At 31.3% G+C, this 23484-nt stretch overlaps 1 protein-coding gene across 1 annotated transcript in view; it reads right to left on the bottom strand.

Annotated features, from left to right (window-relative positions):
* Window positions 1–23484, bottom strand: part of HnRNP-K (Heterogeneous nuclear ribonucleoprotein K) — an 82969-nt gene that overhangs the window by 35887 nt on the left and 23598 nt on the right. The window contains exon 2 of the mRNA XM_075359792.1: window positions 5518–5585. The gene's annotated coding sequence lies outside the window, so the exon portion shown is untranslated. The remainder of the gene's footprint in view (window positions 1–5517; window positions 5586–23484) is intronic.

The raw sequence follows: 23484 nt of genomic DNA, 5'->3' as shown, positions 1-23484 counted from the left end.
TCAACATCAGAAAATTCCTTGCGGTTATGGACTAAACTATTTTTAAAAGATCAAAAAATTTATGCCATGCTCTCACATCACCGTGAAAGAGCTCAATTTGTATAAGTTCTAATGTAATGTGATTGGATTTTTATATTAGTTTGACTCAATTGCATCTGAAATTTAGAAAAGATTTTCCAGTTTTTTATGTTTTAATTTAAGTTTATCAAAAATATTATGTATGTCACTATTCTCTAAATCTTTATCTGTTGCATCTTTATGCAATTCTATTTCAGATTGAACTTCAAAAAATGTTTTTTCGTATTCTAATAGTTTATTGAATTTTATAGTGAACAGATCATAATCATCCGGAATTAAAATTATTAATGAATATTTTTAATTTTGCTATGCAGTTTTTCATACCTAGTTTCTTAATTAAATCTTTAAATTCCATTTTTATTGGAATTACAATATTAATAGAGATTAAATTAAATTATTATACAACAATACCAGCAAAAGTAGCTACGGTTGAATACATTGTTAAGATTATTATCTATAACTAAAAGTTGAATGAAAACGATAGCTTGAACATATGCAGGTCAAGATGGAACAATATGTAAGTAACATGAACTGCGACAGTGAGTGCGCGTATGCAATACAGCTCTAACAAGTGAAGCTTATTAAAAAAAAAAACAAAAAAAACAGTCGAAGGCCCACAACGTATACCTGCTATTGCAATAGTCATGCGCGTAACTGCATGTTACAACCCATACGAATATATATAATTTTATACAGTTATATTTTAAACACACTGTTCTATGAAATTAACGTTCACACAGTTTTTCTGAAATATGAAATAATTCTATTTAACACTGCTTACAAATAAAATTATAAATACCACTTGATCCGACCTTACGAATTCTGCGACTTGACAATCTGGCTCGCAATGACCATAAAGAGATATGGTAGAATTTAGAGCTAGTGTGGACTGTATTTTTGATGAGATGGTATATGATGAAATGAAGCAACGCTATGTTCTTCTTGAATTGTTATATTTAATTTGTTGTCACCCTTGACATTTTTATTGAATTACAATAGTTACATTAAACTTAAGAATGTATGACCACTTTAGTTATAATTGAACTTTTTATCAAGAAACTATGAGTCCCCTTGGATTGAAATGAAAACACGACGCACTGTGTGGGATATTCTTATGTAGAATATAACACTAATTGTCCATCCAGACGAAATGAAAAACATGACCGCACTGGGCAGGATTCAAACAGAGTGGTCATATTAGATTAACTCACCAGTCAGCCAGCCAGCACTAGTAGATGCCAGAGTGCAGTACCAACCGGCTCAACATGGAACGGAACAGTAACACTTAGGATACTTCTCTGAGGTCATCTATTTTTAAGTACGAAGCTTTCAGATACCATCATTCCAACTTGAACTACGAAGGACCGACCACTGAGGAAACCCCTTATAAATATGAAATTACTTTGTATATCCCTTTCATGAAGTACATTTAGGATTCTTCTCATCCATGCTGTCATAGACGTTGACGAATAAAAGAAGTTTTAATAGCAACTTCCAGGACAACTATGTGATTAGCAGACCATCTATCCTGACAAACTGTGATTTAGGGGTAAATTGGGAGTTTCACTTAAGGTACCACACAAGATGACTGTTTACCATTTGTTCCATCACCTAGCACAGGCTACTGGTCAAGGAGGTAGGAGTCAAGGTATTGGTCAACTTGTGGAGCATGATTTATCTTGCTCAGAGTATGTTCATTATGTAATCTCTTGCATTAAGATGTGTTTTCAGTAATTTAAAATATAAAGAAACATACAAATTAAGTTTTGAATAAATGTGATCCATTGAAAATCAGTCGCCAAAGCTAAAAAGTTATAAATGGTCATCATTATTAATGGTTAGATGAAAATCTTGTGTATCATTGTAATTACTCCAATAATTCCAAAATTATTGGAGTAATTTCATGGTGAAACCTCAGAAATGATTTTAAAATGTGGTGATAATTTATTTAATCAGGCTTGTATCAGAAATAAGGATAAGTATTACAAGAAACACAAAGCCGATTGCTTTAATAAAAAAAAAAATTGTTCATCCTAATTGAGGTAAAAAAAAAATTCTAATGGGCGTGGGTTAATGTACAATCCAAACAGTCTCTAACTTTTGCTAACGTCTGCAATAACGAATATTTAAGACAAATTAAATATTCGTGAATTCTGGAATTTAAGCATTTGTAGAAAACGGAGTTGGTTTGAACAGAAGTAACAACTTCGAATTAGAAAACATAATGCTAATTATGCAAACAAATCAACGAACGTTAATTAAGTATTCACGTGTAAATTATAATTTAAAAACGAATATTTCAGGGCTCTGGTAGTGTTAACATACTGTAGCGGCGTATGTATGCGAGTGTGTATGTAGTAGAAGGATCAATACAAGAGGCGCCGGACTGGTGGTGTCCTTACCACGTAACCTGTAGTTACCACACTCCATCCCCACCAACACGATACTGCCACTGCCAGTCACTCTGAACAGAGCCGCGCTAGTTGTAGGTTCAAATTCGGTATACAAAACCGTGTATAAATCTTTCTTACCTCGATACCTATCATGATCGGGCCGATAATAAATCACTAGCATAACTTAAAACAAAATACACAATGCGGAAACTTGAAATTCAGAGAATGATAGTGAATAAAGATATGGAAAGATTAAAAGCAGGTAATAAAAAATTATCTTTTTTCAAAGAATTATAATTAACAATATCGCCCATCAAAATTTGCAGAATAACGCTGCAGCAGTCGATATTAAAATAATAGGCAAGCAAGCAAATAAATAATTTGTTAAGAAGGCAGGGTATCTACAATAATTTCTCTGGTGCGATTTATTTTCACTGAAAAATCTGTAATTACGACAAATAAATTTCTGTAATTCAGTATAGAGGGAGGGGATTTTAATATTCTTAGTTGTAACCCATTAAATTGAGACAATTTTTCTACTTATTCTGATTATCGGCAAATTATACTTATTTCTACATAAAGTAAATAATAATAATAATAAATGCTAACAGAGAAAAACATGGATTACAAAGAATAATAGAGAAAAATATTTGTTGGTACATTTTCAAACTTTTTTTTTTATTGAACATTTATCTTTCATGTGTTGTAAATACAAATCGGGTGTGACTGACAATCGTGGTCTTAAAGTCTACATCAACAAAATAATCAGTACTGATCTGTTGTAAAAGACCAGTTAGTTATAAAAAGCAGCGGTTCAATGGTATTAAGTTTGCTGAAAGAAATTAATTACAAAATATGGGTAAAAATAGAAGAGCTGGCTTTGCTTATAGTAAATCCTTATACAAATACGGATTTATATGAAGTGTTGGAATTTACTACCGGGCTGTCCTGCCTGCTATTATCAGCATTAAATGTTTCACGTTAGTGGGAGCGATTACAACCGTACTACTTACTTGGTACTACATACTCGAGAAGGCATTTGTACTTCAAAAGAGAAGTTAACTTCTATCTACTTCTAGAAGAAAATAAGTTTTCGTACCCTATACCGTGCATTGTGCAATACAGAGGTTAAGTTGTTAAGCCCAAATTGGTCGATGAAAAAAAGGTTACTACTCTTTACCATGCAGTTCTTGGGTACATTTTTGTCATATTTAGTTAGATATAAAACAATTTTTTTTTAAATGCTCTTTTAGTTCGGTTTAGTAAGAATGATTTCAGCAATAAAAAGGTTTACAATTTACAGAAAAGTGATTAGGGAATAAAAAAGTACCATTCGTCAATCACTGATAATTTGTCTTACCTTTATCATGAGCAGCAGCAATACGGCAGATTTTGCTGCCGTATTATAATCTTATAATCTTAAAATAAGTAAAATATTTACTTTATTTTTTTAAGAAAAAACCAAAATACACCACTAAGGAACTGAGAGAAATAGGCCGCTTACACATTACCAGTTTTTTAAAACCTAGATTGCAATTCGAAATGACGTAAAGCTGAGAAATTACAGGTGAAATTAATTATTGTATAAACTAAATTTCCACTTACCAACGATTTAATTTGTTGGCAAGTGAAAATTTAATTTATACAATTGTATTAACACCAACGGGCCAAATGCTTAGTAAATGAAATTAATTATACTTAATAATTTAATTAAGTAAATTTACGTATTATAGGAGATTTATTTTTTTATTACGGATCTGGCTAAATTTTTATACACTTTAATCATTCTTTCTCTTACTTCTATTTCGTGAGGGGAAAGCTGTATTCATCCTACAAAATTAAATCTATAGTTTTACAAATTTCTTTGTAAATTCATCTACATAATTAAACTTATAAGCTGTATTTAACCTCAATTCCAGACGAAACTGGGCGACAAAAATTCTTTAAGCAGATTAAGTGTGCGATGTAAAGCGCCGTGTAGAAATGAGCGTCAGCTCAAGGAATACTTTGTATGAAACTGCCGCTCTTTTGCCTTTAACGCAGACTGAAATAAATAACTGTCATAGGCGCTGCTCATTACTAACGAAAAATTGCATTTTAGCCTAGCTTATATTACTAAAGTACGCATATAAGCGAAAAATTTTGTATTACTATATAATGGTACATATCAATTCCTCCTTTGGACCGTTCTAACACTAAAAAAATATTGGTCAAAACAAAGTTCGTATGAGGATTTATAGACAATTCCGAAACCATTTCTACGCAACTTATAATTTTTATTTGTTAACTTGTACAACACAACCTTTACCTTCAAACAAAATTACATTTACGTAGCGACGAATCGGATAGTTCTATACCTCCAGATAAAAAAAATTATAAGCCCTGCAAATTATCAACCTCACACACGCTTACAAAGATAACTTACTCATGATGCAAAGATTTTTTAAATTAAAATATGAAATTTAGTAATTATCAAAGCTTTCCTTCGTAATAAATTATCAATAATTCACCAAAGTTATTTAATAGCTACACATATAACTTATAACCAATTTTAATTAGTATAGAGCTACAAAACATTATTAGACCTCTTCATCGCGACAAGGTATTGATAAAAAAAATCTTATGCCGATTACTATAAAAATATATTAACTTATTGTTCTAAATGGGCCAATTATTACGAGTGTTCATCGTATTTCTGTCGTAAAACGAAACGCATAAAACATTTGTTACCATTGCAAAGAAATTAAAGGAAACTAACTAAAATTGTAATATACTAAACTTTCATGCTGAACAGAGATCTTACAAGTATAGTACGCAGCAATTTTAACAAAATCGACAACACATTTTATTTAAAATAAGTTAATACAACCGATTAATAAAATCAATAGTAATTAAAAAAAGCAATTCGACGTACACTAAATGTATAATATACTTAAATATACGATAGTTTCGTTTTTTGTATTTGCAATAAAAATAACTGAACGGTAAAATGATTTTATTTTAAAATAAATTCTACTGATCTTAAAAGGAATATAAAAGTACTTACCAGAAAATGTGTTGTTATAATAGAACTGTTAAGTTTTGTATTCTGTGAACTGCTGTAGTTCAGCGTACCTGAAACATAAATGAATAATAAAAGAAACTAACGAACCTGCATCGACGATTACTTGAATACTATTTTTGTATTTTATCTTCAGGTTTCAGAGACAGGTCGTAAGCAAACAAATAGCTATTAAAATAAAGACAAGATTTAACATTTCACAAAAACGTTTGAATTACCAGTTAAACCGGTTTTGTCATCCACCCCAACCCTATACAAAAATAGCAAGGAGCAGTAGTAGAAATTTATATCCTAATAGGCTTTGTATTTAACAGTTCTTTAATATTTCTAGTTTACGATAAAATTTTGAATGAACATTTTTTTTGGGGGGAATTGTTTATGAACTACGAATGAAATTTTAATTTTTTATAAAATATAATTATCTTAATTAAAAACAATTTCTTTAATGAAAATCTACATACATTTACCGCTATATATATATAAAAACAAAACAAAAAACAATTAATATACCCGAAAATAAATGTCTCCAAATTTTAAATAAATGATATACTTAAGTTCTACTAAACCGTACTAAAATTCACAAGCAACGAACAAGATCTAGTAAAATATGTCCCTCGAGATGTGTTAGTGGTAAATTCAGGAGAATATGCTAAGACAAATTCACGAGTTCGATAAAACCTGCTTAAATTCGGGATGAATAACTCTAATAGTACATATTTTAGACTAAATGTATTTTTTTTACATACTGTATAAAAAAACTGAACCGTACAACAGAACATTGCAAAAAAGCCAATCAGTACCCATTTACTAATGGAAATGCCCACTTTCATACTACTTGGAAACACGTAATAGTTGAAGACAATTTTATTTCATTTAAATATACTAAAAGCGCTAACTTAACAGAAAACTACACAACCCTGACAAAGTGCTGACCTCTGAAGGAGAGATAGCGTTCAACCGGGGTTTTATCCCTAGTTCGTATCCCATCCCGGTAAGGTTCGGCATTTTTCCATTCGCTAAAAGTTTACAGACCGTACTCCCATGTACAAACATCGCAAGCACGTTAATTTACAATTCAAAAATAAACAATTTCAATAAACCTGGTAAACGTTACAACATGTAATATACAGCAAAATACAGGCGATATAAAATTAATATAAATTTTAATGATCCTTAAATCAGAAGTGAACACGCTCACACAGATTTCGGTCTTAGAAATTAATTACTTTGCCAAAATTCTCTATTATTTTAAAATACTGTCTCTGCGGACAGAAAAAAGTTTCATTTGATTGCAACGGGAAACCCCCACTGGTAGCTACTAAAAGAGATAATCTGAATTTTCTAAATAAAAAAACTGAGATTCGAAACTGCAAAAAATCCAATTAACTAGCTATGTAATCGGGGCACTTATGGGTGCAAAAGAAAATGTTAATTACTTAAAGATCATATCTTACGAAACATTAGATGATAAAACAATTGAACGTACCAAATTAACTTTTTTTGAAACTAGTCACTTTAGAGCGTTTAAATGATTATCAAATAAAATCAGAATTATGTGGTCTCAAAAACTGTTAAAAAAAAATTTACTGGCGAGAGATTATTATATGATCTGAGCTAATAGATAATTGAAAACTTTATTCGAAGGACAAATGAGAATTGCATAACGTTACCATTAAGAATTAGACGCAGTAATCAAAACATTTAACGGTAAAAGAAAATCTACTTGAATTAGCTCTTTGAAATTTAGGCTCTGTAGTCGTAACTTTTGTAAATAAATTTTAACTGCGCAAAGCAACATTAGCATTTAAAATATGTGATTCGCAAGCGCGAATATTTTCTTGATAATTACAAACATCAAACCGAACCAGATAAAACTGCAACACACCACAGCAGACAGGTGTGCTAACAGGCCGGCCAGTACACGATGTTGTGTTACTGTTGCTACGGTAACCAACGATAAACAGAGCTCAGACCGCGCCAAACAACACTTGAATGGTTTTACCAACACCGATTTCGCATAATTACTTAGCTCAGGAAAATCATAAATAGCTGAATAATAAAAACGCTATAGGCTTTTATATATACACACAATCAATTATTTGGGAAAGGTTTTTTTTTGGTAAACGTAATTTTTAAATGTGGGATACACAACAAATAAATTTGGTCAATAAATATTATTACAGAACTTTTTCACCTAAACTGTCTTTTTTTTGTCTGTGGTATATTATCATCTGTAGGTTCTTAGAATGAAAATAAAGTAATTTTAATTGGAAGAAAAAATCAAACACCTCATCCCATATCCTCTCTATTATAACTATTATTCAACTCCAAAAAATACTGTAGCCGTTTACAAAAATAACATGGATCAAATGTGTCGGGAGAATCAGGAATGGAGGGTTTTCCTTTAACACCGACCTCAATATAGGTCACTTATCAGCATACGTAGCCAAGCAGCGAAACTTTCAACGTGTTCATGCAGGTACTGACCGAAAAAATGAACACATGTTACAATTAGAGATAACTAAAATTGCTTTCTTATAAAACGGACAGCACTTCAAATGTTTTACACGCGAGACCGTGTAAAGCACAAAATTAATGCACAACTTGTAATCATAATTACTATTCCGTAGGGAAATTCGGACCAGACTATTAAATATTTACGCTCGATGTACGCGAAGAGTGTAATTTTATATAACCACAGATTCAAAGTTTTCTTGTTACATTATCAGAATGGCGAAAATTTAAAACACGAGGATGGCTTTTAAAGCTTAAGCAAGAATGACTTTTTCGGAAATAGAAAACTTCGGCATTTAGTTAACGTAGGCTATAAAACCAAAAATGTTCATCTAATATCAAAATGTGCGACAGTGTACCCTTTTTCATTTACATTTAAAAAGCAAAACTAGGATACCATAAAAGAAAATCGTGTCCCATAAATTGTTGCTATTTCTATTACGGGGATATCTTCTAAGAAATTTGGTTAACATTATATTTTAATTAATTTCTTTTTAACGACTTTCTATCGACAACTCGGCAAGAGCACTAAAAAGTAAATATAATTTGTAAAAGTAATTAGGGTTTGAAGAATGACAAAAAGAACAATTTTTGTTTCTTATTCCTTTTTTTCTGTTTAGACTCCGAAACACCGTCAAGATTACTTCAGAGGATAATATGTGCGAGTGTAAATTAGGTGCTGTAGTCTTGCAGTCTCATGTCGACCATTTCTGAGATGTGTGGTTAACTGAAACCCAGCCACAAAGAACACCGGTATCCACGATCTAGTATTTTCAAATCTGAATAAAAGTTAACTGCCTTTACTGGTATTTGAATCTTAAACTTCGAAATCGGCTGATTTGCGAAGACGCGTTTACCACTAAGACCAACACGGTGGTTTTTTTTCTTATTCCTAACTAATTCTTCTTTATCATCGATATAAATAATAATACCATGAGATACCTAAGCCTGCGCCACGCTATAAGGAAAACACTGAAAACGTTTGCATAAAAAGGGCTGATATTAGTGATGTAAATACTAAAAATGACACGTATCGTAGAAAAATTTAACTCAAAAAACTTATATTACTTTTGAATTCCATATTTGTACTGAACAAATATAATGCGTGTAAAATACTTTTTTGTGTACTCGTATTATAATACCAGGTCAAGTTTGTCATTGTTAAGTAACAAATTGAGACTACTACGAGTAAGAAAAAACGAAACACAATGCTGCATTGCAGTGGCAAATAGTAGATTGCATAAGAACACTTGTACTAACCGATTAACAAATGCTTTTTTCCAAGTGTATTATTTAATCTCATGTAAAAGAAAGGGATTTTCCCAAACTGTAATCAGAATAACAGCAATCATTTTTCCAAATAATGAAAAATGAACGAAATAAATAACGAAACACGCAAGTCTCGAACGGGAACTCGTACAGTATATCCTAAATTGTTAACTAAAGGTCTTAATAATTATCGACGATATCTTATAACTAAGCCCATCAAATTCTTCATAAGTCATAGACGTACAAACTATGAGTATACCTCTGTGTAAGCTTAAACCCTTCCGTTAAACCACGCAACAATAATCTAAACTAGGATTAGAGTTAACAAACATTTTTAAAAATGCGTCAAATTTTCCATATATGAATGAGTTTTTTTCCTAAAAAAACCCCCAAAAAACTGGTATTATTTATTCATTTTCGTTATATGTACATCATAACACACACCGCACAGCGTAGGGTAAACATTATTTCTATAGCAAATGTCAATGTTGTTGACAAACGGTGTATTAAAAAATCAAACATGGCTTTACAATATAATGTAGACAAAATGGCATCGACGTTAAAACCACATTGTTTTTCTATTTTAATTCCTTCCCTCTGATAATCTCAAGTACTATATGAGCATGAAGCAAACGAATTTCAGAACTTCCGTACTCATTTCTTTTCTCATTAAAATTATAGGATTATATTGTCTGGCTGTGTTATCGTAAATCTTAATCTGGCATTAATTTTAAATATGTTAGTTTTCAATTTTATTTCCCACCGACAAGGCAATTTTTTTTAGAATTAAATTCTTATATTCTTTTAACAGATGTATAAAACAAGAATCTATTTAATATACGCTAAAAAATAAAAACGAAAAATAGTGAGTTATATAAAGTGTATACTTTTTTATATACTATTTACTTTTTTATATACTATACTTTTTTATATACTATATACTATTTTATATTTTTATATACTTATTTATCTCAACAAATATCATGTGTAATACAGTCGCCACATATGTGTTTATGATATTCAGCTAGTTACACTTATTATAACTGATTCTAACAAATTTGCCGATTTATTATTAGTTCACCAGTGTAATAAAGTACTTGTCGAACCGTAGTAAACTGTACGAAAAGAGTGTTCTTTTATAGAAACCAGCATAATGGTAATTAATCGAAACTTTAAAAAAATTCATCAATAAAAATTTTCAACGTGTAAACTTTCTTCTACGCCTGTAATATTAAAATATTGTACAAGGTCAAGTGACAAGATGAGTCGTGCATTAGCAAACATAAATTATCGTTCTTAATTTTATCGACAGATAAGGAATCGTAATGCAATTTAGAATGACTAATATATAACTACAGTAATTTGTTCAAAATTAAAACAAATACGATATGAAGTTTTTAAAACTGATTAACCGTGAATTATGTTAACAGGACGTATTTCCAGCAACTTATGTACATACAAACATTCTTATCTACTGTCTAGGAACGTTTAACTTCGTTTAACAAAAATAATCTTAAAACGAAAGAAAATACTTGAAAATGGCAGGTAAACGAAATTTATACAAGTAAAATAAGAATATTAGTTATCTGACTTATTATCAAGACCTACTTTTTAATTATTATTATTTCAAAAGAATGCTCTTATATGTCAAAATGGAATCACATTAAATTATTAAACTACAAAATCATTATCAAACGTTATTACACAACTGGTATATTGAGTATTGTTGTTTATTTCTCTTTACATAATGACCAAAAACATTGCACCAAACCAGAAATGCGACCTTTATCTTTATAAAAACTGTTCCACCATCTTTTTAATATTAGTTTAATTTCATTTTTATCTTTATTACCATTATTAAGAATATTTATTATACTTTTATCTACTTTATACATTTTTAACGGCTAATTAAAAAAAAAAAGTTACCATACAACGCAAATAAATAAATATTCCTGATAAGGCATTTATTTCAAGTACCTAAAAATTGAGACATTTTTAAATTATGCAGTTTGTTCTTTTGACTAACATGTCACACCACAAGTTTCTTTTACAAAATAATAAACAAAACACACAAATTATACAATTATAACACTTAAAAAAAAAAAAAAGTTTTACTCAACCTCTAAAATAACTCACAAAATACGTTACGTACGTGATATTTACACCCAAAATAACAAAAAAATGATAGGGGATTTCCAGACCTTCTTCCGTCAACCCAAACCGCTGAAAAGATAGTTCGATTAAGGACATAAGAAAACCTTCCTTCTCGTTCCACAAGTAAAAGGGTGTACGTATGAGGTTATCGTAATTCTCTGATTACTGCGGCTACTATATTAGATGCTTCCATTATTAGTTTCAGCAGTTAAAGTTCGAGACAGAACATAAATTAACAAATTAATGTATCGGATTTTGTAGCAACCCGCAGAAAAAGAGCACATAGAAAAGAGGCCTAATGAAATAAGTTTTACTGTAACTAGTTCTTGGACCGTGATCCTAGCATCCAAAAAATTAGCCCGCAGCTGATATTCAGTAGCACCTAATGTAGGTGCGCCGACAATCTTATCTTATTTTTTCGGGTGTATGCTTTCAAAGAAAAAAATTGTCATCTACTCTAATTATAATTCTAGACCGCACACATAAAGGTTTATGAACCTTTAACTTACAAGAGATAAGAAAACGTAATTACTAATTTTGAAAAAACCCACTATTCTAGAGCTTAAGAAGAAATATTACTCAGCCAAAATAATCATATTCGCTTAAAAATTATGCATAAAACTGAAACAGTATTGCACTTTCTACCGTAATTAACTAACGGATTAACTTTGGTTGTTCAGTACTGCATATACAAATAATTAAATCTAAACATTATAAAAACTACAAAAAATTATTTTAAAAAATGCTACTATTACTTGAAACGGCCGGTGGTTTTTTTAAAATACATTCCTAAGATATGTTAGAGAGAGAGCGCTTTCTGAATAAGTTCCGTTACAATTACTGAAAATCAACGTAGGAAATCCTTCAAAGGAATATTACGCTTAAATTAAACATCGACAAACGAAACTAAATTATCAATGAAAAACAAACACTAACTACAAAACACTGATAACAAAATTAAGATGAGTAAAGCCGACGTCGAAAATAGGCAGACACTATACCACTAACTAAACAAAAAAATAAAATTTTGCTAGAGTACATTATAATCCACTGTCAAGGAATTATCATTTCTGGAGATACGTTAAATAGAAAATAACAGCTGAGATCAACTGAAAGGTAAGGGGACTTTTTAATCTGAACCGTTAATTTTTTATAGGCATAAATAAAACATATTATTATAGTCTGAGAAACACGAACAACAGAATGAATGATACTATGAGCAAATTAAATGAAATTTCGAAGAAAAGCTATAAAAGAGAAATACAAAAATGAAGTGCATAAGATTAACACAATTTTAAAATATGTAAGAACTAGCAAAATTCAAGTATCTTCATTCCAATGTAATGCACGTAAATTTAATAACTTCAAACAAATGTGTAAAAATACTGAAAAAGGAGTACCGTCTCTTAGTAAAAGCGGTAAGAAATGTGGAATCTTTTGGATAAATAACAGCTTATTGTTTTTAGGAAACTTCCGCTTGTTTGTAACTGTGCAAAATGAACATATTACAACAAAGTTTAAAACACTACACTAAACTCACCGAGAGCACGAAGACAACGGAGCAAGTAGCAAGTCATGTCATGATATGAAGCGTACTCGACCAGCACCGATACGAGTTGACTGAGTGACTGACGATAGGTGTAAGGTAGTACTGCACGGTCGGACAAACCACCAAGCGAGGCGGGCAAGGTAACGAAGGGTACACAATAGTGTGGTCGCCAGGGAGACCATCGCCAAACACGCCATACACACCACAGGCTAAACATTGACCGTCCGTCAGTCCGTTCGTTCTTTCCATCAAATATTCAACGTAAAAATTGTTTTTAACTTCGGATCGATATAATAAGAGGTTTAGGACGACTAGTAGCAGCGAGCAAGTATCCGAGTGTATACACGTATATCCTTATTAAAAGATACGATTTCAGGTACTGTTGCTCTAACAAACCGATATAGCAACGCAATATATCACACTGAAATTTGTAACTAGCATGATGCAATATCGGCTTTACCAAACCAAACCCATCCGGCACTGTCACCGACGCAAGAAATCGTATTTTGATGTAGTTATTTTCTATAAAAAGCGTCTCTAATACGATGACTAATGCCCACAACCGTATAAATAAGAAATTGCAGCTACCAAACAAGTTATAATTTGCCATGTTTTCAATACTGACCTGGAAAAAAATCCCCGTTATTACAGCCAAATCAAATTTAACGGCGACATTATCTGCTATTAATCATTCATGATTTCCTTCGTATAACGATTAAGAAAATGTTTCAGCTGACCTTACAGTTACTACAATACCAATCGCGCTTTGCACTACAGTAACTTCACAGATAAACTAAAATCACTTCGCATAATTACTATAAGGATACCGAAGGGGGTTCTACATCGAATCCCTAAAATCAACCTAATAAGTATTATTACCCATAAAACATCTTAAAATGTATCTATAAATTTCAGATTCCGTTAACAAAATGGCAACAGGTAGTCTCAATAAGTAGTTCCTTCATTATCAAAGCCCGATGACGTAAGGATAGCTATCCCACTAACTAAACCGAAATACTATCTTCCTACATTAGCGCATATACAAGCCGTGCTTATCTTACTGTAAAAAGCATCGTCGGCATCACTTAAATTAACAGATAATTTTCGAAGTCGAAGGTCCAGAAATTCAAATCCTAGTAAAGGTTTATATGGATTTGAATACTACAGTGAAAACCGATGTATACTTTGATGGTTGTGGTAGAATAAACCACAGATCTTAGGAGTGATCGGCCTGAACCTTTTTAAGACTACACCTCATTTACAAGTTCTACATATTTTCCATCTCACTGTGCTATGGGAGGGGGGTTAGAAAGTGTCATTATTATTCAGACATAAAAATGCTGCTTATAATTACGATTTCCATTCACTACTTTTTCTGTGCATTAAGTAAATAAATTATCTTCCCGAGAACTATTACGATTAAGAATAAAAAACAAATATATTATTACAAATAGTAGTACTGAACAAACTATGCTTGTTCACGTTAAGACAAAGAAAACATTTTCAAAAACCGCCTTCCTGAACTTTCGATTATATGTTATTTTAGTAAGCACAAATAATCAACAGAGTTAATAGTTACTTATAGATATTTCCAATTCAATAACACACCTGGTTGGTCTAGTGGTGAACTCATCGCAAATCAGCTGATTTCGAAGTCGAGAGTTCTAAGGTTCAAATCCTACTAAGGGCAGTTTACTTTTATACGGATTTGAATACTAGATCGTGGATAACTGTGTTCTTTGGGTTTTTTTAACCACACAAGGGCAACCGGTAACCGCCTAAAAGCCGTTGCCTCGGTTGACCTTTGTGACGCGTGATGTATAACCAACCGCCCTCCGTAGACATTGTCCACCCATTGGACCTTTCCATCGGACCCTTCCTCGTTCATTGAACCGACACGACCTCCGCTTCTGAATGCCGCGAAGCCTCTCACCTGTAGGGCTACCCTTTCCGTCCCGACTACTAGTCGGGGTCCGAGTATGCACCCCTTGCATACTCCCCGACCGTTCTTTGGTGATTGGGTATCTATTAACCACACATATCAGGAATGGTTAAGCTGAAACTGTAAAAGACTACACCACTTCATTTACATTCATATATATCCTCTCTGAACTTACGGTGGTTTCAGAGGCTACAAAAATAAATTTCAAATTCAATAAATAAAACCACTATGTCTTAAAATTCATCTTCCGCACAGTCGTTCAAATATTTTAATATTAAATTTTAAAGGATAAATAAATAAACACTAGCTTTTAGGTGTAATAGGGTGGCTAATTTCCGGTTAAAGGATTTACTATTTATAACGTCTAATTTTCATTTTTTGTTAGAGACTTTTTATGATAGAGACTGATCTCCATCATTCAATAATTAACTGTCTTTGCAGTTACTACATGAAATTTATTAAAAATATTACTTACAAGGATAAAGATGAAAGTTGTGAATGGAAATTCTGTAGTTCGTTTATCAAATTTAATAGAACTAAATTCAAAAATCGATTTATGTTTTTCAAAGTGAAAAGTCGGGAAACTAATAGTTTTTTTTATACGGGTCACCCATCATGCTATTCAACTTTTTTCAGTTTACCTCCGTATCAGAAGCAATAATTTATGAAGCAGTTTTTTCATTTTTGTTTGAAGCACTTTTTTGAAATATCAAAAAATAGATTAATACTACTAGACGACTTCGTCTTTCATTTACACCGTATATCAGTATGATCACTTTCCATTTGGTTAATTGTTTTTTTAGGCAAGCATCTGATCAGCACGGTCGAAATATAATAGTAGTCAAAACTACTATTATTTAAGCGTACAGAGCGCATTTTTACGAGAAAACCTTATCTAGTTTCAATGAATATTTTACAGGAAAAACACATCGTTATAATCCTTGAAAGAATATGAATAAGATCACGGTAATTTAAAAACAAAATATTTAATATTAAGCTTTTAATTGAGGTTGGAAAAGTATGAAACAATCATTCAAAAAAGTACACTTCATAGTAGTCCAGAGTGGAATCCTGTTCGTTGCTATACATACCAGCGATACGCGGGCATAATCTGATTACTTTATACTTCGTTAATATAATGAATTATAATTTTTGTAAAAACTATTGCAAATGTAAATACTGTTATTATTACTATTGGTGTTATTCATGCATGTTTATTTTTACAACTATTCACAATATTTCTACCAAAGAAAACTGTATAAAAGAGTAACAGATAAAAAACAAACAAAATCGTGTCGGTAAACAATAAAAAAAGTAGCGACTGCTTACACATTTCCAGTAGTAAAAACTCTTCATACAAGCCCAAATAAATACAGTTAAGATCCTCAGTTTAAAATCACACAAAAATTCGTAAAAATTGTTTGTTAAGATTACTTCCAATGCTCACAACTGCAAGTCGTTCCCGCCTGTCTTCATCCTCTTCATTATTGTCTGAAGTATCAAAATTATTTTCGTCCGATTCCTGACGAATATTTCTTACTTCTCGCATGACTTCATTGCGGATATCCTCTTCAAATTTTTTTGTACGCAAAACGCATTTTTCCAGTCATCTGCCGTAACGTTTTCTAATTTCTCAACATCTGTCAAGTGACAGCAGTTGAAAGTAGATTTCGACCAGCATCTTTCCTTCTCACTTGCGCATAAATAAACTATCACATTTTATTGAGTGATATAGCGGTACGCGATTAATAGTGTTCTTTCTCGTTGGCTATAATATCAATTTCATACTGTTTACGTTCATTCTTATACGGAAGAATGTTTTGCAACAGCTACTGTTTAGTTTCAGTTTTATCACAAGCTACCATTTTTTCTTGAAGCCACTGTTTGATTTCAGCTTTACTCCAGCTGTTGGTGGGAACTTTATTCACCACAACAGCATTCCCTAACAATTCAAAAAGTAATTTGTAAACAGACTTTTAAAACTGTCGCTGTTCATTTCCGAATGATATTCTGTATCAGCTTTTTCCGACGGGTATTTTATTTGATCCTCCAATTTCCTTTGAATCTTGCCATATGTATTTATGAGAATACATATGGCAAAGGTGTATGTGGGTTTTGTTAACGCATGTCTGATCTATGTAAATCACCTGACGCTTTTAATTTGTGAAATGTCTTTAAAAATTGAATTCTTTTTTAATGCAATATCAGATTTTTCAAATTCAATAAATGATTGAATTTGAAAAATCAAAAAATCTTTTTATCAGGAAATGTCGTTTTATCTTTCATTCTTTTATAACAAAACCAATTTTTTATCCAAAATACGACGATCGGTAATAGATTATAATTTACATCCAATTTTTCCCGTATTTCTTCCGTGACCTTCGTAACGATAGGTATTTCATTCCAATCTATATATGATTTTGCGCAATAAATACTGTTGAAGTCTTAGATTTGCATTTTCCCCTGGTGTTTCAAATTAACGCACTCCTCAGATGTCCTACATACACTTTATACTGACCTCAGACTAATGCTGTATGCATCGACAGCGAGTTCTTGAACTTTATCAAAGTTAATCGCGCTACGGAATTCAATGTCAGACAGCTTTTGAGAAAAATTGTACACGTTGTTACATTTCTCGAACCACTTAATTGTACGGCCATGTTCACCGCAACGGTCAGGTCGACCGTTTCTGAGATATACCGGTTAATTGAAACCAACCACCAAGGAACACGGAATCCACGATCTAGTAGTCAAATCCGTATAAAACAAACTGATTACACTTAAAATAGTCGTAGAAAAAAAAATTACGAAAAACAAAAAATCTTCACTTATAACACGATAAAAAACCGCAAATTAACATACAGTAGCCGCCACGTAACGGCGAGCTTGGATGATCAGCCCGCACTTAACTGCAATACTGTTCTCTGAAACATTGGCACGCCACGATTGGTCATCTCTTAGTAGCATAAGCATGATGGTTGATGAGGCAATGTACTTTTGTTTGTTTACAGTATTAAGAAAGTGACATATGTTTCAAACACAAAATTATTTTAATTTTATTTTTGTTTCACTTTTGCTTTTTCATATATATAAAATTCAGTTCTGTGGTTGTGCCTCTTGTTTAATAGTTCGTTCACCCGCGAATAGTTATAGCTGAATTCAAATCTGTTGAAAAAGGTAAAACTTAGAAATAGGCGCGCAAAATTGTAAAGAACGTGTAAGATTTCATGAAGAATGAACCTTTAGCTGTAGGAAAATTAAAAAATTGGCAAGCATTTATTAATTGCTATACAGAAGTGCGAAGAGAGAATTGCAGGCGCCTATGGAATTTTCAGGACTCAGGGTTCGTTCACCACCCCGAAACAGAAACGTTCTAAACAAATTACCGGATTAGATGATTTTGATAAAGGTGTGGTCGATTGAATTTCACTCAAAAATAGGGGAGCTGCTTAGTTTAAAAAGAATTTTGTAAGAATTAGAAACGGAAAACGAAAGGAAAACTTTAGTTGAATAACACGGCAGTAGGCAGAAAATGATTTGATATTTGCTCCAGGCAATCAGTGGTTTTAGAAAATGTAACCGGGCGATCTATGTACACTTAAACGAATCCCATGTTTTATAATCGTTTAACGGCAAAATCATGGGCTGATGACAACGGTGCAGGACTTCATTTACCAATAAATAAAAGTGAACGCTTAATTATAATTCATGCCGGAGGTGAAATTGGAAGTACCCCTATCGCATGAGCACTAAAAATTATTTAATGTGGGCTGAAGAAAAATTAATTTGAAAACCTTTCTCCTGAATCTGTAGTAGTTACTGACAATGCTTCGTATCATAATATCTTTTCTGAAAAACTTCCAGTGTCATCAAGCAAGAAACAAGATATGAATGGCTGTTTGACTACAGAAACATATTTCATTTTTATTTAAATAGCTTAAACCACACTATAGTATGAACTAGTTAAGTTGACGAACTAACAAAAATCGATAACAATTTGACGAATTGTTGGATAAAGGTAGGCAGCATCAAGTTCTGCGGCTTCCACCTTACCATCCCGATTTAAATCTAATCGAGATGGTATGGCCAGGGGTAAAAGGACATATTGCAAGCAACAACACGTTTAAAAACCGCGTGAAGATGATAAAATGAATTCGATGAGCGATGAACACTGGAAACCTTACTCTGAAAAGGTTTAAAAAAATCGAAAGTGAATATTGGAGCCATGAATCGTTAAATAGATTCTCTGACAAATCTTTCATTGTCTCTTTATGCAGTGATAGTGATAACTAACAAACCTAAGATAGTGACAGCTAGGAGAGCGTTCTAGCTAAGGAACGCTCAGTGACGTAATGCCTTTAATGATTTAATTAAATTACTCACTTTTACTTTATTATTTTTGGTCCTTAGGGTTTTTTATTAATCAGCAGAATAAGTTTGAATAATGCGGTAAATTTCATCTTTAATTGCTCGGTGACTTAATGCCTTTTTTATGATCTAATTATAATGATTAACGTTTTCTTTATTTCACTTTTTTCTTGTTAATTCAGTTTCAGTAAGTAATTAAAGTTATAGTAATAATCATCTATCGCAATCTTTAGTGTAATTAGTAATAGATAATATATTTTGTCATCCGTTATTACATTACAATGCAGAGTACAGAATTGGCCGACTGCACTTCATTTCAAAATTTTTGCATTCATTTGTTAAAAGTAGAACTTTGTTAAGGGGATTACAAAAATTGAGGGACATGTTTTTACGTCGAGTAGTATAATTGTCGCCACTCCAAGCTCGTCGTTGGCGGCGACAGTACTATTACCTGCTTTAACGCGGCACGTACTGAACATATGGAAATCAAAAGTCGAACTAATTTATTAGAAATCATAGGCTGAGGGCTTAATGAACTAATCAGACTGAAGATTGGCATCGCAATCGTACAGTGACATCATAATATGAGTTCTAGAAGTTATGAGCCATCCTGTTACACAACAATCTTACCCATAAATTTAATTCTGACCAACACAGGTATTTAAATAATAAGAAAAGATCGTTTAAAATCAACAGTAATTCTTAATAATTTCATTATATTTATTAGTTATTCATAATTTTATTATTTGTTTTATAAACCTAAATTAAGGCCCCTCATTAATTTTAAGCATCACTTGAAATGTAGACATAATTGTAATAATATATTTATGTATACTATAAAAATTAATTAACATAAATACCGATTAACACGTGCAATGGTGTAAAGGATTCGAGAATAGACTACAAACAGAAGGTGTAATAACACAGTTGTTAGGACTGTACCGCTTGCTGAGACGGCTTTTCTTCAGTCTAACAAATATTCCCACGGTTTTAAATATATTTTTATGATCCTGTAAAGTTTTAATACCATAAAACGCGAATGATAACTTAAATTCTACAAAATTAATGCCCGAAATTAGCGGAAATCTTTGTATACGCCTAATGTTAACCGAAAAGTAATTGTTTTATTTGAAACGACCTGTGCGCTTAATTAATAGTTTTGGGCTAACTCTTATTTATAATTATTGAGAAATAATCGTTTAATCTACCTCAAAAAGTAGACATTTTTATCTGGATCGGTTTTGATTTTAAGTAATTTTTTATAGCAAAAAAACGTGAGTACACGCTTTTCACACCCCTAGTTTTTAAACGAATGACGACGATAACTAAAATTGGTCAAATCCAGTTAGCGCAAAAATAATTGCAGTTTCCTATGATCCTTTCAGTTTCTTTTTTTTTTTTAATGATATACTTTATATACAAGAGCCATCTTTCATAGCAACTACTATAACATATATAATATTTTTATATATAAAATAACATAAATTTTGAATAAATCAAGGAGCAAAATAAAACTTTGAATAACACAACAAATATGGGCGGAAATAGCGAGGACGAAATGAGCACTTTGAAAACACAAATACATTTGAAAATAAGCTAAAAATTACTGGGGTGATATCCTCTTTTAACAGAATACCATTAAAAAAACATTTCCGGGTCGTGGTACAGTACACAAACAACCCAAGCCAGTCGCTGCTTGAGCTCGAAAAATGAAATTAAAAAATTTCATAGATATTTCATAATATTGTTTCTTGGAAGAGTTAAATAATGACGTGATAACTAGTTATTATGACTTCACGTGTTAATCAACTGATGCCGTAATTAATTTTTTATTCACTGATGTACTTCCAACAAAATGATTTACAAATGAAAGATTTTGCATCGCAAAATAAAATGGGAATTAGTATTTGTTAAAAAATTTAATTAAAGTAACAGCTTTCTTAAAATTCAGTCATATTTTTAATCGACATTCAAAAGTAATTCGTTTTAATACGCTTGTTAATTACTTTTCAATCATTTCATCAGTTATTCAGCTCTCCTTAAACAGTTATTGAAGTACTATAAACTTTTCGTTTCATTTATTAAAATAAATGTTCTTGAAATTAATTCATTTATAAAAAATAACACTGAAAATTATTTCAGTTTGCTTATACTTGGCGTAGAATAATTTTAAATGAGAATCGCGTTCTTCTATATCCACACACTTATTGTCTTATTACAAAAAAAAAAATGCGGTAACATTAACATGTTTCTAATTGAAAATATTTTGAGCTATCTGAAAAAAAGTTAATTTATTCCTTCTATCCCCAGTGACAGAAAATTATTCTTAAGTTTAACGCATTTTCCAGAGAAAATGATAAAAAGTCAGAACTTAATTATCAATTTCAGGCAAGAGTTTAATTTTTTTTCAACTGGTTATTCATTGTACTTTTTGATAAGTCTCATTACGTCCAATCCATTCGAAATATTATTTCCTTATATTTTATCACCCTTATTTGCCAAGAAAATTCTCGTATTAGGTTCCCATCATAAAAAGCTCTCCGTTCGCATTTCATAATTACGGCTTACATAGTTGATGAGATATAAGGGTAATTTGGCTTTATTTTATTTAAAAATATTTTGGTGTTTATGGATTCTTTACTAACAAATCAAGTAAAAAAATGTCTACATTATTTTTTTTAACACACGTTAACACTAACACGCTTTCCTTCTTTAATATTCTGCGGAGGACGTAAAAATAAAAATTAATGAGGCGTACAAAGTGGACGTAATCATGATAAATCCATCATCCAACTGTAAATAAGAATATATTTTTTGGCGAAAAAATAGAAAGTTTATCGAATTCAAAAAAAAAAAAACGCCAAGAAACAATTTATTTGAACGTGTAAGTTTGCATATGGACAAAAAAGTATCCAAATTTGTTGCCAGTGCAGGAGGTAAAAAAATGTAACCTTTTAAATGACTATTATTTATTCCTATTTCCTGAGATTTCTTTCAACTAAGGTGAAAATATACAGAGGTAGACATATTCATATATCTAACCGGTACATTAAGTTAAGCAAGGCAGATACAAAAACAAAATTCATTAAATTGTAATTTACTTCTCAGTTAAGTTTGAAATATTTCATATACGCCAGCTAAATACGCGTTATGTAAGAATCTAAGATTAGTCTCATTATGACTAGTTTACAAAATCATCTGAAACGCAACAGGTTAACAAATTAAAATTTAATTTTAAGTAATGGGGCAACAAACTAATATAATATTTTAAATAGTTTAATTCTTGTAATAAAAACAGAGCGAGTTGCATCGCTATACTTTCAATCTCTAACATCATAGTGAGCATACTGAATGGAATATTAACTGTTTTTATGTATTCATTAACATTTGGCTCATAACACAATGACAAATTTTAAAAACTGCCAAGAATGAATTTTCTTAAATAATTTTTTAAACTAAAAAAAAAAAACAAAATGATGAAACTCTGCAACTTGGTTTTAATCTAATCTTTTTTTAAATACAAAATATTGAAGGGATTGTATCCATCTACGACAGATTTTATTTTTGTAACTAAAGTTTTATTCAATATACGGCAAAAAAGATAACGTGAAATTAATCGAGAATGCACTTTATCAATACATTTATTAAGCTTTAAAAATGGAATAGGCAATAAGCATATATCCAGACGGTTTTTGCAAATTAAGGGAAAAAGGTAACGTGAATTTGTTGATAACTACTATCCTGAAATGTTAATATATATCCCACTGACATTTATTATAATAGAATTATCATAGCTATAAATCTCGTTTGATTAACTGGTATTTTATTATTCGAAAAATATTTTAAAAAATCTAATAAAAGAATCGACGGCAGAAATTAATCGATCTAAATTAAAAAAAAACTATACGCCTAAGAGCACACAGATCACAAAAGATTTTTTTTTATAGACTAATTTGGAAGTCAAACAGAACTGGGTTTTTTCTTAATTTCAAGACTTCTTTCAAATGTAACTTAAATCTAATAGTTTTCATTTCGTTTCCTCTGATGAAATCGCGGTTTTAAGAAGCATCAACAGACTTATTTTATCAACAGTTAAAATTTAAGATCTGTTGACACGGTGGTAGAGAGATAAATGCGATCGTGGGTAAATCCGGAA

The sequence above is a fragment of the Lycorma delicatula genome, chromosome 3 (assembly GCF_047948215.1).
Source record: "Lycorma delicatula isolate Av1 chromosome 3, ASM4794821v1, whole genome shotgun sequence".
NCBI lineage: Eukaryota > Metazoa > Arthropoda > Insecta > Hemiptera > Fulgoridae > Lycorma > Lycorma delicatula.
Note: the sequence above shows the minus strand (reverse complement) of the source record. Positions and strands in the feature narration are given on the sequence as shown.